The sequence below is a fragment of the Sus scrofa genome, chromosome 13 (genome assembly GCF_000003025.6).
Source record: "Sus scrofa isolate TJ Tabasco breed Duroc chromosome 13, Sscrofa11.1, whole genome shotgun sequence".
Taxonomy (NCBI): Eukaryota; Metazoa; Chordata; class Mammalia; order Artiodactyla; family Suidae; genus Sus; species Sus scrofa.
The window spans coordinates 27,518,603-27,530,849 of record NC_010455.5 but is presented as its reverse complement, the minus strand read 5'-3'; the positions used below and the strand labels follow the sequence as shown (position 1 = coordinate 27,530,849).

The window sequence follows — 12,247 nt, the reverse complement described above, 5'->3', positions numbered from 1 at the left end:
TTGTCTCCTTTATTGAAGATCAATTGACCATAGGCATCTGGGTTTATACTTCTGGGATCTCTATTCTGTTCTATTGATCCATATGTCTGTTTTTGTACCAATACCACACTGTTTAGATTACTGTAGTTTTGTAGTAATGTTGGAAGTCTGGGAGAGCTATGCCTCTGGCTTTGTTCCCCACCTCCCTTAGGATTGCTTTGGCAATTCTCGGTCTTTTATGGTTCCATATAAATTTTTGGATTATTTGTTCTAGTTCTGTGAAAATGGCATGGGTAATTTGATAGGGATTATATTTGATCTGTAGATTGCTTTGGGTAGTATGGCTGTTTTAACAATATTAATTCTTCCATTCCAGGAGCATGGGGTATCTTTCCATTTCTTTGCATCCTCTCTAATTTCCTTTATTAATGTTTTATAGTTCTCACCTCCTTGATCAGGTTTACTCCTAGGGTGTTTTAGTTTTTGGTGTGATCTTGAAAGGTTTTTTTTTTTTTTTTTTTCACATATCCTTTCTGATTATTTCACTGTTAGCATACAGAAATGCAATCAATTTTTGTATGTTTATCTTGTATCCTGCTATTTTGCTCAATTCCTTTATCAGATTTAGTAGTTTTTATCATGTCATCTGCATATAGTGACAATTTTACCTCTTCCCTTCCAATTTGAATAGTTGATTTCTTTCTCCTGTCTTATTGCTGTGGCTAGGATTTCTAATGCTATGTTGAATAAAAGTGGTGAGAGTGGCCATCCTTGTCTTGTTCCATATTTTAGCAGGAAGGCTTTCAGCTTTTCACCATTGGGTATATTATATTGGCTATGGGTTTGTCATAAGTAGTTTCTATTACTATGTTTAGATGTTTTCTCTATACCCACTTGGGTAAGACTTTTTATTATGAATGGAAATTGAATTTTGTTAAATGCTTTTTCTGCATGTATTGAGATGATCATGTGGATTTTTTGTTTTTGTTTTTTGTCTTTGCGGACATATACCTCACCTGTGGTATATGTCCCGCACTCTAGGGGCCGAATTGGAGCTACATGCTGCCAGCCTACACCACAGCCACAGCAACACTGGATCCTCAACCCACTGAGTGAAGCCAGGGATTGAACTCTTGTCCTCATGGATACTAGTCAGTTTCGTTAATCACTGAGCCATGATGGGAACTCCTGCTTTGTTTTGTTTTAACTTTTCCTTTGTTAATGTGGTACATTACATTGATTGATTTTTGCATATGTTGAACCATCCTTGTGAACTTGGGATGAATCCTACTTGGTCTCAGTGTAGGGTCTTTTTTATGTGTTTTGGATTTGGGTTGCTAGAATTTTGTTAGAAATTTTTTAATCTATATTTATTGAAGATATTGACCTGTAATTTTCCTTTTTTGGTGATGTCTTTGTCTGGTTTGGTATCAGGGTGATGATGGCTTCTCTTCAGTCTTTTGGAAGAGTTTAAGAAGGATTGGTATAAGTTCTTTGTATGTTTGGTAGAATTCAGCTGTGAAGCCATCTGGTCTTAAGAGTTTTGTTTGTGTAGAGTTTTTTAAAAATTACATATTCTGTAATAACTTTGATAGGTCTGTTCAAATTATCTATTCCTTCTTGGTTCAGTTTTGGTTGGCTGTATGTTTCTAGAAAGTTGTACATTTCTTCTAGGTTATCCAATTTGTTGGCATATAATTTCTCATAGTATTCTCTTAGGGCATTTTTAAATTTCTGTGGTATCAGTTGAGATTTCTCATTTTTTCACTTGTTAGTTTGCTTATTTGGGTTCTCTCTTCTTGGTGAGCCTGGCCAGAGGTTTGTCAATTTTGTTTACCTTTTCAAAGAACCAGCTCTTTGTTTTATTGATTTTTTTATATTACTTTAAAAAACCTCTATTTATTTCTTCTCTGATCTTTATTATTTCCTTCCTTCTTCTGACTGTAAGTTTTGTTTGTCTTTCTTTTTCTAATTCTTTTAGGTGGTAGGTTAGTTTGTTTAATATTTTTCTTGTTTTTTTTGAGGAAGACCTGTATCATTATAAACTTCTCTTAAGAACTGCTTTTGCTGCATCCCAGAGATTTTTATATGGTTGTGTTTAAATTGTTGTTTGTCCAAGGTATTCTTTAATTTCCTTTTTGATTTCCTCATTAACCCCATGTAGTCATTTTTTTTCTCATTTCTTTTCCTGTGATTGATTTTTAGACCACATGCCATTGTGGTCTGAGAAGCTCGAAGGAATTTCTATACTCTTAAGTTTGTTGAGGTTAGTTTTGTTCCCCAGTATGTGGTCAATCCTAGAGAATGTTCCATATGACTTGGGCAGAATGTGGATTCTGTGTTTTTCTGGCTTTAATGTCCTGAAATGTCAATTAGGTTAACTGTTCTCTTGTACCATTTAGAATCTCTGTTGCTTTATTGATTTTTCTGTCTAGAGGATCTGTGCATTGATATGAGTGGCATGTTAAAGTCTCCCACTATTATGGTATTCCCATCAATTTCTCCTTTTATGTCTCTTTGTTTTATGTATTTGGGTGTTCCTACATTAGGTGCATATATGTTGATGGGTGTAAAATCCTCTTCTTGTACTGATCTTTTTATCATTATACAGTGTCCTTTTTTAGCTTTCTTTATGAGCTTTGTTTTAAAGACTATTTTGCCTGATATGAGTATTGCAGCTCTCACTTCCTTATTTCTGTTTGCATGAAATATCTTTTTCCATTCCTTTCAATTTATATGTGTCCTTTGCTCTAAGGTGGATCTTTTGTAGGTAGCATATTGTAGGCTCTTGTTTTTTGTCAATCTTTCAATCTGTCTTTCTATTGGAGCATTCAGTCCATTGATATTTAAGGTAATTATTGATAAATATGTACTTATTACCATTTTAAACTTGTTTTTCACTTGATTCTATGTTTCTTTTTTGTTCCTTTTTAGGTTTTTTTTTGTGGTTTGATTTCTTTTTATTTTATGCTTGTGTTCTCTTTTTGGTTTCTGTGAATCTGTTGTATGCTTCTGATTTGCAGTTGCCCAATTTTTCAAGTATTTTAATCCATTTCTATATCTGCTTGCTTTAGACTAATAGTCATATACCCTCAAACACATTCTTTAAAAAAGACTCTATATTTTCTTACTTTCCTTCCCCACATTTTATGATTTTGATGTCCTTTTTTATATCTTCATGTTTATCCTTTTGCTGTTCCTTGTGTTTGTCATTGCTTTCACAAATAGGTTTTTTCCCCTTTTTGATGTGTGCTTTCCAGTTGTGATCTCCCACTTCCTATGTCTTCTTGCTCCTTTCTCTCTTTAAAGAAGATCTTTCAATATTTGTTTTAGGGTAGGTTTAGTATTGCTACATTCTTTTAATTTTTTGCTTGCCTGGGAAATTCTTTATTTCTCTTCCAATTCTGAATGACAGTCTTGCCAGGTAAAGTATTTTAGGTTGCAGATTTTTCTATTTCATAACTTTGACTATACCTTGCCACTCCCTTATGACCTGTGACCTGGAGCATTTCTGTAGCGAAATCAACTGATAGCCTTATGGAGTTTTCCTTGTAAGTATACCTTTGTTTTTCTCTTATGGGCAGTAATCATTTTTAACAGAAATGCAATTTAGTACTAACCTTTGGAAATGCATGAATTGTCGTGAGAAATTCACAGTGGGAGGGATATTGGATGTCTCACCCACTGCCTTACATCCCTGTGGCCTAACCTCTGATTCTAAGCATGACTAGAGTGTGAGTGCCTTCTGATGGCAGGGCCACACCTACCCTGGGGCTGTTCTTATATCCCAGGAGCTCTGTGAGAACCTAACTCACATGGCCATGTGCAATCCAATGTGTTGGGGTTTAGGGCCCCAGGGGCACCCCTACCCACAGTGGCCCATAGTTAGTGATGAGGATACACCTGGGGGTGGCTTTCCATCCTCCCCACCTCATGCTCCCCTTTCTATCACTGCTGGCTGATCCATAGCAGCCTTGTCAAGTGCATAATCTACAAGCAAGTTCTGTTTCAGTTCTGCTTTCAGGGAGCAGATCCCAGGCAGGTGGTCATCTGAGGCATTTAATTCAGAAGACTGTTTGTGCAGTGGGAAAGTGACTGTTTTGGACCATCTTTAAGTTTATGGTCATGGCTCAAGGTGAAAGAACAATGCACTGAGCAAGGACCCCAAGCCACTGGAAATGGAGGGTTTCCTCCAGGTGGAGGTGGTATTTCTAATAAATGCAGAATTCTGTTTGGGAATACATTGGGGTCTCTTTTCTACTGCAGTAACTTCTTTTCCTTTGTTTGTCTCTTGGAAGCTGTTAAAAGTCAGGTTTGGGATTGTAAGTATTGATTCTGGCTAACGAAAGCAGAAAAAGCAATGTACAGCAAATATGAAAAGCTAGATGTAGAGATTTCACAGCCAGGAGAAATACCTCCAAATAACACCACAGAACTGGTCCCCTGAAAGACATGCAAGTGGCAACATACACAATAGTGCACCAGACCCTGAGTTTTGCAGCCACTTAAACCAGAGCCATGTTGCCATCACTGGCCCCAGAATGGATTTAGGTGGGTCCCCACTGGCTTCTGCCCATGGTGCTTTAGCTGGGTCTGAAGCCTTTGTTTGTTCTAAAGCTGTAGCGCCCTCTGTAATTGGCTATCATTCTATAAAAACAAAACTAGACCTCAGTGTGGGCAACAAGAGGAAGGGGACCCATTTGGCCACATTTGAATATACCATCTAATGCAATCGTATGGTTTCTAACTAGATTTAGTGGGACTCTGATGCCATGTCCTCTCCTTTATTCAAAATTTCGACTTGCACCTATTCTGTATGTAGGGGTTCTTGTAAATTTGTCTTTATTTTAGAGTTAGTTTAGAAACTTCTGTCCTTCAAATAAGCATCTTAAAGCATCAGGAGGCCTTGAAATGATGACTTACAGGAGACACCTAAAAATGTCTTTCTGGATGTGTGGTCTGACCATGGAGGAAATAGGCACCTCTGATACATTGCTACTGAAAGCTTGACTAAGTCCTGGCTCTAGGAGCAGGGCTAAGCCTCATGCTAACCAAGTGACAGCTCCACTCTTTTAAGTGTTCATAACTTTGAACAAGCTGCAGAGACCACACCAGGGGACTGAAGGACTGCTGTAGAGAATCAGAATTCCAAAGTCTTATGACCCTAGGCTTACTTTAGGGACATGAAATCTGTCTGTCTTCAAGCATAAGACAGAAATGAATTTTTTCAGGTTTGGTGGAAGGATTATAATTCTGAGTGGAACAAGGTTCTGACAAGGCTAGCGTGTCTGTCACAGGTTGGATTCTATGGGAAGGTGATGGCCCTTATGCTCCTACCCACAGGAGTTCACATCCATCCAAAGGACCAGGATAATTGTCTTCACACCAGCTGCAGTTCTTGCCTTGCATGGCTTTCTCTCTGCTCTCCCTTTGTCTATCCAAACCTCTTCTTCTTCCTTCAGTTAGGAAGAAAAAGCCTTTATATGTCAGTGGATGCAAAGAGTGACTGAGACTATCAAAGAGGCTTTGCTCTGGCCTTTAGCCCAGCTCAGCCCATCCAAACACCCAGTGATAAAGGCCACGGGTCATTCACTTTGACCATTTCCTAGTACTTGACAAAGAACACTCATCAGGATATCCTCTTGTGGCTCAGCAGAAACGAACCTGACTAGTATCCATGAGGAAGTGGGTTTGATCCCTGGCCCTGCTAGCGCGGTAGGGATCCAGTGTTACCGAGAGCTGTGGTGTAGGTTGCAGATGCGGCTCAGATCCTGCATGGCCAGTGGCTGCAGCTCTGATTCAGCCCCTGGCCTGGGAACATCCATATGCTGCGAGTGCGGCCCTAAAAAGAAAAGAAAAAAAAATTAAAAAGACCACTCTTCATGAACTGCCCCGGCCCTCATGCCACAAGCTCACGTTCAGTACTCAGCTTTCCAGCTTCCAGATAAGAGTTTAAAGTCAAACTCAGTCCTTTGTGAGGGGAAGCCTATCACAAGATTACAGTGAAGAATCATCGGAGTGAAGATGATATCAATGTACTGTCTTACGAGGAAGCCCTGTGTTCATTTAGAATTCTTTTAAGTGTCAGGATACAACGTAAATTTGTTGAGGATTGTAAACTTTTCTAATGAAAATGGAAGTGATGGATCTGCCTGTAACGCATGATTTAGGGAAGTCACTGTCATCATTTGGGAAGTATCCTCTTGTGGGATGTCTCACAACAAGGGTACCTCTGGGCAAAGACTTAGGTACTGGAGAGAGGGAATCTCTTGAGTGAGCTGGGCTCCAGGTTTTCCCACCCCAGGTTCTCTCTTATGTTCTAGGGACTCCATTTTGTTCCATCAGCTACAGACCTTGGAGAAACAAATATCAGGCACATCAAGAGATGAAGTATTGGGTTAACCCTTCAATGTTGCAGTCTATCATTTCTGGCTTGTCATCAGAGTGAGCATGGAGCTAAGTAATTAATGGCTACTTTAAAAATCAGCAAGTGCCTTAATACTCAATTCCCAATGACAAGGGGGCAGATGCTAAGGCTCTAGGCAATTAAAAAAAAAAAACCAGCAAATGTTCCCCTTCTGTGTAAAAAAAAAAAAAATGAGTAGGAGGAAAGAAGTGACTAGCAAAGATTTGCTGCTCTGGAAAATCAGTCTTTACCTTAAATCACCCAGTGAAATTCCTGTGCTGCCCAGGCTGTGGGGATCTGTCTTAAAGATGATCTGGGAACTCTTGGTTCCTCAGTTGGCATAAGCCATGAAGGCAAACTTTCCTCTGTTGATATACAGAACCAAACCTTGTTAAGGAAATGTAACACCAGGAGTGCCCAGTATAGAGCATGGCTCAGCACCCCTCCCTGACTGTCTAGCTCACCCTTTTTCCTGAATCAGCTTCTCTGGGGTCTGTGGTACCATCTGGGCAGAAAAAGGACAATACTTCCGTACTTTGCTGCTAGCTGCTCATCTAATTCCTAATTTACCAGGCTTAGAATTCATTTTTTTCTATTGATGTGGGGCTCTATCAATTACCTATTGTAACAAAATTATCCCCAAACTTAGCAGGTTAAAACAGCAAATAATTAATAAATAGGTTAAAACTAAAAATAGTTTTTAAGGGTCAGCTTAGGTAATGGGTTTTCATTCGGAGCCTCTCATGAGGTTGTAGTCAGGCTGCCCCCTGGGGCTGTAGCCATCTCAAGGATTGACTGAGGATGAAGAATCTGCCTCCAAGTTTACCTGCGTGGTCCTGGGCAGCCTTGGTTACTTGCAGTCTGTTGGATTGAAGGCCTTAGTTCCTTACTGGCTGTTGTCCAGAAGCTTCAGATCTTTATACCTTGGGCCTCTCTTAGAACTGTTCACAATGGTGTAACTTGCTTCTCCCAGAGACAGTGATCCTGGAGGAGGAAGCAGAGAGCAAGAGAGTCCAAGACAGAACTGCAGTCTTTTTATAACCTAATCCTAGGAGTGTGACGTTGTCACTTCTGCCACAGGCTCTTGGTCTCACCCAGACCAAGCCTGGTACAGTGTGGGAGGGGACCATCCAGCGGGTGAATACCATGGGGTGGGGATCATTAGGAACCCTCTTAGAGACTGTCTACCATGACCATTGGCAGAGGTGCTCAGACTCAGTTCAGACGCTGCTTTCGACCTCTCCACCTTTACCTTTAGCCCCTCTGTGTGTGTGGGAGGGGCGGGGGGAATCTCAGTCCACAAATCCAGGCGTATGAAAAATAATTCTGAGATTCCATTTTACTGGGTCTTAGGAACCTTGACCCTCACTCTTCCTCGGGGGAGTCAAGGTGTTGGGAGGGACCTGCGTGGTTATAAAGTGTCTTCTCAAGGGCTCTCAGCTGCTTCCTGACTGTAGCTGGGACTACCTGGGCAACCATATAGACTCTCGTCTGCCTGGATGTTCTGCAGCCCTCTCCTTTCTGGGATCCAGCTGCTTCTCAGGTGGTTCTTCCTTTATGTTATAAATAGCCTCTGCTGTGGGACAGCGGACACCTTTGCTGGTTTTCACCCCATAGCTCAGGGAAAGCTCTTTCTAGGCTATTCTCTTCATTTCATGATCAAAATATTACTCCAGATATAAGAGGTTCAGACTTTGGCCTTGTAGAGTCCCAGGTAGCTTGTGACCTCTGCCCTAAGGCAGGGAGCACAGGGCTGCCTATATTTTGGACGGATGAAAACCCAGGAAGGAAGAGGGAAGATGGAATATTGTGTTGCACCGGCACACTTGCTGGCCAGACTGCTTTGTCTCCCCCCACCCCACTCCATGCCTTTGTTGGCTGTGCTGAAGCTTGGCAGGTTGATTATACACATCTGCCAGCAACCCTACCTGAGTCATGTTCTCCAGTCGAAGATTTATTTCCTTTCCCACATCTTTGCTGACCGCAGGCTTGGGGGTCATTTCTCTTCATTCTGAGTTTACAGAGCTGTCTTCATCTCATGTCTTCTTTGCTGTAACCTTCTCTGTGTCAGTTCAGAGATCACAAAACAGCAGTCTGTTTGCTGAATCTATCCCAGAGAGGTAGTTTGACCCATGTTACTTTTTGTTTCTAATTTGAACGAGTTGCCAACAGTTAAAGATGGCGGGATTTCACGTAAATTTGGCTTCTGGCTTGCACTGAAAAATCAGTTGTGCTAGCCTCAGACTCGCTTTCCCACAGAGTAATAATTGGCCAGTGCTGAGCAGCTGTCCCTTTAGATGGGTCTTGCTTCCTCCAGTCGGCTTCTGTCTGCTTGACTCTTGCTCGTCACCTGCTATTTCCATGTGTGTGACTCCCACTCTGGTCTCTTGTGTAGTTATCTCACCTCTCACAAGCTCATTGTCCTGGATACTCTTCTTTGCCATTTAATGATTGCCCAGCATGGTGAGCTGAGCTGGATACAAGTGGAAGAATGTAAAACCTTATCAACATATTAAAAGTTAGGAAGGGCCTTATCAGGTAATAGGCACTGTTGGCTAATTTCACCCAAGATCCAAGGGCTGCTACGTAAGCAAGATCTTCTGTGCGGTAGACAATTTCCAATTTATAATTGTTTTATAGATAATAATGCCAGGCAGCAACTTCCCTTGTTAGCCTGTCTTGATATATACATTTTGTAACTTGTTTGTAGTAGGGGCTGAAGAGATCCTTATTCAGTGGAAATGCTTGTTCTTTCTACTTGTGGTTCAATTTACTCTCCAATATGGATCTGACCTAGGGAAGTAAGAGCAAAGGCCCTGAGGCAAGAGCATGATGGGTGAGGGCAGGGGAAGGTGTACTGGGAGATGAGCCCAAAGTCTCACAGGAGGATGGCATGTGGCTACAGGTGATACAGGTGGTCAGGCTCTCGATTTACTAGAGGACTGGCATTTGCATTGGCTCAATCTCAGCGAGGTTGTCAGTCCATCCTGTGTGATGGGGCTGAACAGGGCTCAAAGCCACCATACCCCTTTTCTTTTTCTTTTGCAGCATATGGCATTCCCAGGCCAGGATCAGATCTGAGCCACAGTTGCAACCTACAGCACAGCTGTGGCAATGCTGGATCCTTAACCCACTATGCCGGGCCAGGGATCGAACCTATGTCTCAGAGCTCCAGAGATGCTGCTGCCGATCCCGTTGTACCATGGTGGGAACACTTCAAAACTCACATTTGGGAACACTCTGTGGAGAAGATGAAAATGCATCTTTAATTTCCTTTCACCCTTGTACAGAGCCTGTGATGTGTGGTCTCCAGAAGCTCAGTAACTTGCCCAAGGTCATAGTCAGCCATGCTCTGCCCTGGCGCTTAGCATCTAAAATACAGAGCTTCTGGACTCTCTTGGGTAAGCCTCTCTTGCCCTAGAGCATTGTTAGAGAAACATGGCACCTGTGAGAGTGAAGGGGGGTCTTTGCCTGTCCCTTGCTGGGTATTCAAAGTGAACTGGCAGTTAGACAATAAAATGCTATTTTCTTGATTCCTTCTGCCCAGTTCTTTCTGAGCCTTCTGGCTTCTGCTTGTGACATCCCTCTGTCTAGAATGGCTCCAGTGCAGAGCTGGTTTGACTTGGGAGGCTGTTTTACAAAATTAAGAGGCTGCTTTGACATAGCTTCAAGGAATACGCTTCCGCAGCAGCAGTTGCCTCATTCAACCCTGGGAGACGGACGAATGCTCCAAATAGGGCTACGCACGCCCAGTGTTGCACAGCCACCCAGCAAGTGGCCATTTAATCTCAATTGCTCCCTGCAGCGTGGGCCAATTAAAGAGGAAGCCAGCAGGGCAAGGAGCACTGGCAAATCTTTTGAGGGAAGGAGACCCCAGGGCTGCTTTGCCGAAGGCTCTCCCCCTCCATTCACACACTGTGCAGGAATGTGAAGCACAGGGCTGCGAGTTGGATGGAGGGCTGCCCCAGAAATGGGAGCTGAGATGCAGTACAGATGGCAGCGAGAGTGACAGTGACACAGAATAGTATCCCCAGGGCTTGAAACTTCCAAAATGAGATTTACAGTTCTGGCCCGCCCTCTTTTGGGAGGAAACACCTGCTCCAGCAGCTTTAGGAACGGCCTCTTATTATCAACTTCTGTGCAGGGATCAGATTTTTGCAGCTAACTAGTGCCTGGTGTGAAATAAAAGCTATTTTGAGGTGGGAGGAGTTCTCAACCTTTTCCTCATTGCATTTTCTGTCCTGATTAATTTCTCTTTAATCCTTTATTTCCGAGTCCCCTTTCTTCCTCAATTCCTCCTCCTCTGCCTTTCTGTCTACTGTACTCTCCTCCCTAAATGTTCACAGCCTGTGCTTTGGAGACCAAGCCAGGGTTTACCAGTAGTTCCCAGCCCTAAATATCCATCAGGATCTCCAGGGGCTCCCAAATAGTTATGCCTGGTCCACTTCCCAAACCACTTAGGTCTCTAGGGGTGGGGCTCTGGCACAGAAATGTAAGATCCTCAGCTGATTCTAGAATTCAACCAAGGTTTAGAAATGCTGGCTATGGAAATGATGCTAAGAAATAAGATAGATTTGACTGTTCTGACCCACTGGGATTAGCTTAATGTCCACACTCAAGTTTCTAGAAGCAGGATTTAGTTCCAAAGGTAAGCTGTGAAGAATTAGATTCTTTTTTCATAGCTCTTCTCCTATGATTCAAATGATCTGTGTTCATTTAAGGTGATTTAGAAAATGGAGACAAAAAATATGTATCTATCCATTCAGTACCACCATTAATATTTTTATGTGTAGTTTGAATATGCCTTTATTATTTTTATGTACATGTACAGAGAATTTCTTGAATAAAAGTAGGATTATGGAGTTTCCATTGTGGCTCAACAATTTACTAACCTGATTAGTATCCCAGAGGATGTGGGTTTGATCCCTGGCCTCGCTCAGTGGGTTAAGGATCTGGCATTGCTGTGAGCTGCAGTCACAGATGCAGCTCAGATCTGCTGTGGCTGTGGCTGTGGCATAGGCTAGCAGCTGCAGCTCCAGTTTGACCTCTAGCCTGGAAACTTCCATATGCCATAGGTGTAGCTTTCTAAGATTACACTGTATATATACTATATATAGCCTTATAACTCTTTTCTCTGAATATCATGAGCCTCTTTTCACATGAACACATACATTATAGAATATAACTTCAACTGATGTCATGGTCTTACTTAATCAGTTTTCTATTAGTGGATTTGGGGCTACTATTTTGTTCTCTTATGATAAATACCATGGTATCCACTCTTGTAAGGGAAATCTTTGCCCTTGTCCATGGTGCTGGCCTGATTTTTTCTCCATACTCATTCACTGGGTCATCTTGTCTAGTCTGATGCCTTGAATTATACCCAGCAACTAACAGTCCAAAATTTATGTGCATTTGACTTTTTTTCAAAAGAAGCTCTAATGATGTCCCTCTGGTTGCCTAAACCTCGTTTCCTATCTACCTACCTCTGGTATATTTGTTTTTTTTTTTCAGTCCAAAACCCTAAACATCACCCTCAATTCTTTCTTCACCCCCAGCACACAGCCTTTCCCCACCCATCCATATGCAAGTGATTGAGTGCCACATTGTCTTGAATCAATCTATACCTCTCCATCTTCCTTTCACCTCTTAATGAGACCATCTTCATCTCTCATCTGGACTAAACTTTTCCTCTGGATCCTCTCCTATCTTTTCTCTACATGGCAGCCAGAATCATCTCCCTCAGGCCTAAATCAGATGATGGCATTTCCTACCTTGAGGAGTCACATAGTTCCCTATCTTCCAGAATAAAATTCAGAACTTCTTACCATGGTCCACAGGACCTGCAAATCTTGCTCCTGT

At 42.1% G+C, this 12,247-nt stretch overlaps 1 long non-coding RNA gene across 1 annotated transcript in view; it reads left to right on the top strand.

Annotated features, from left to right (window-relative positions):
• Positions 1-9,473, top strand: part of LOC110256512 — a 28,125-nt gene extending 18,652 nt beyond the window's left edge. Inside the window, exon 3 of the long non-coding RNA XR_002338104.1 lies at positions 9,434-9,473. This is a non-coding gene — a long non-coding RNA (uncharacterized LOC110256512). The remainder of the gene's footprint in view (positions 1-9,433) is intronic.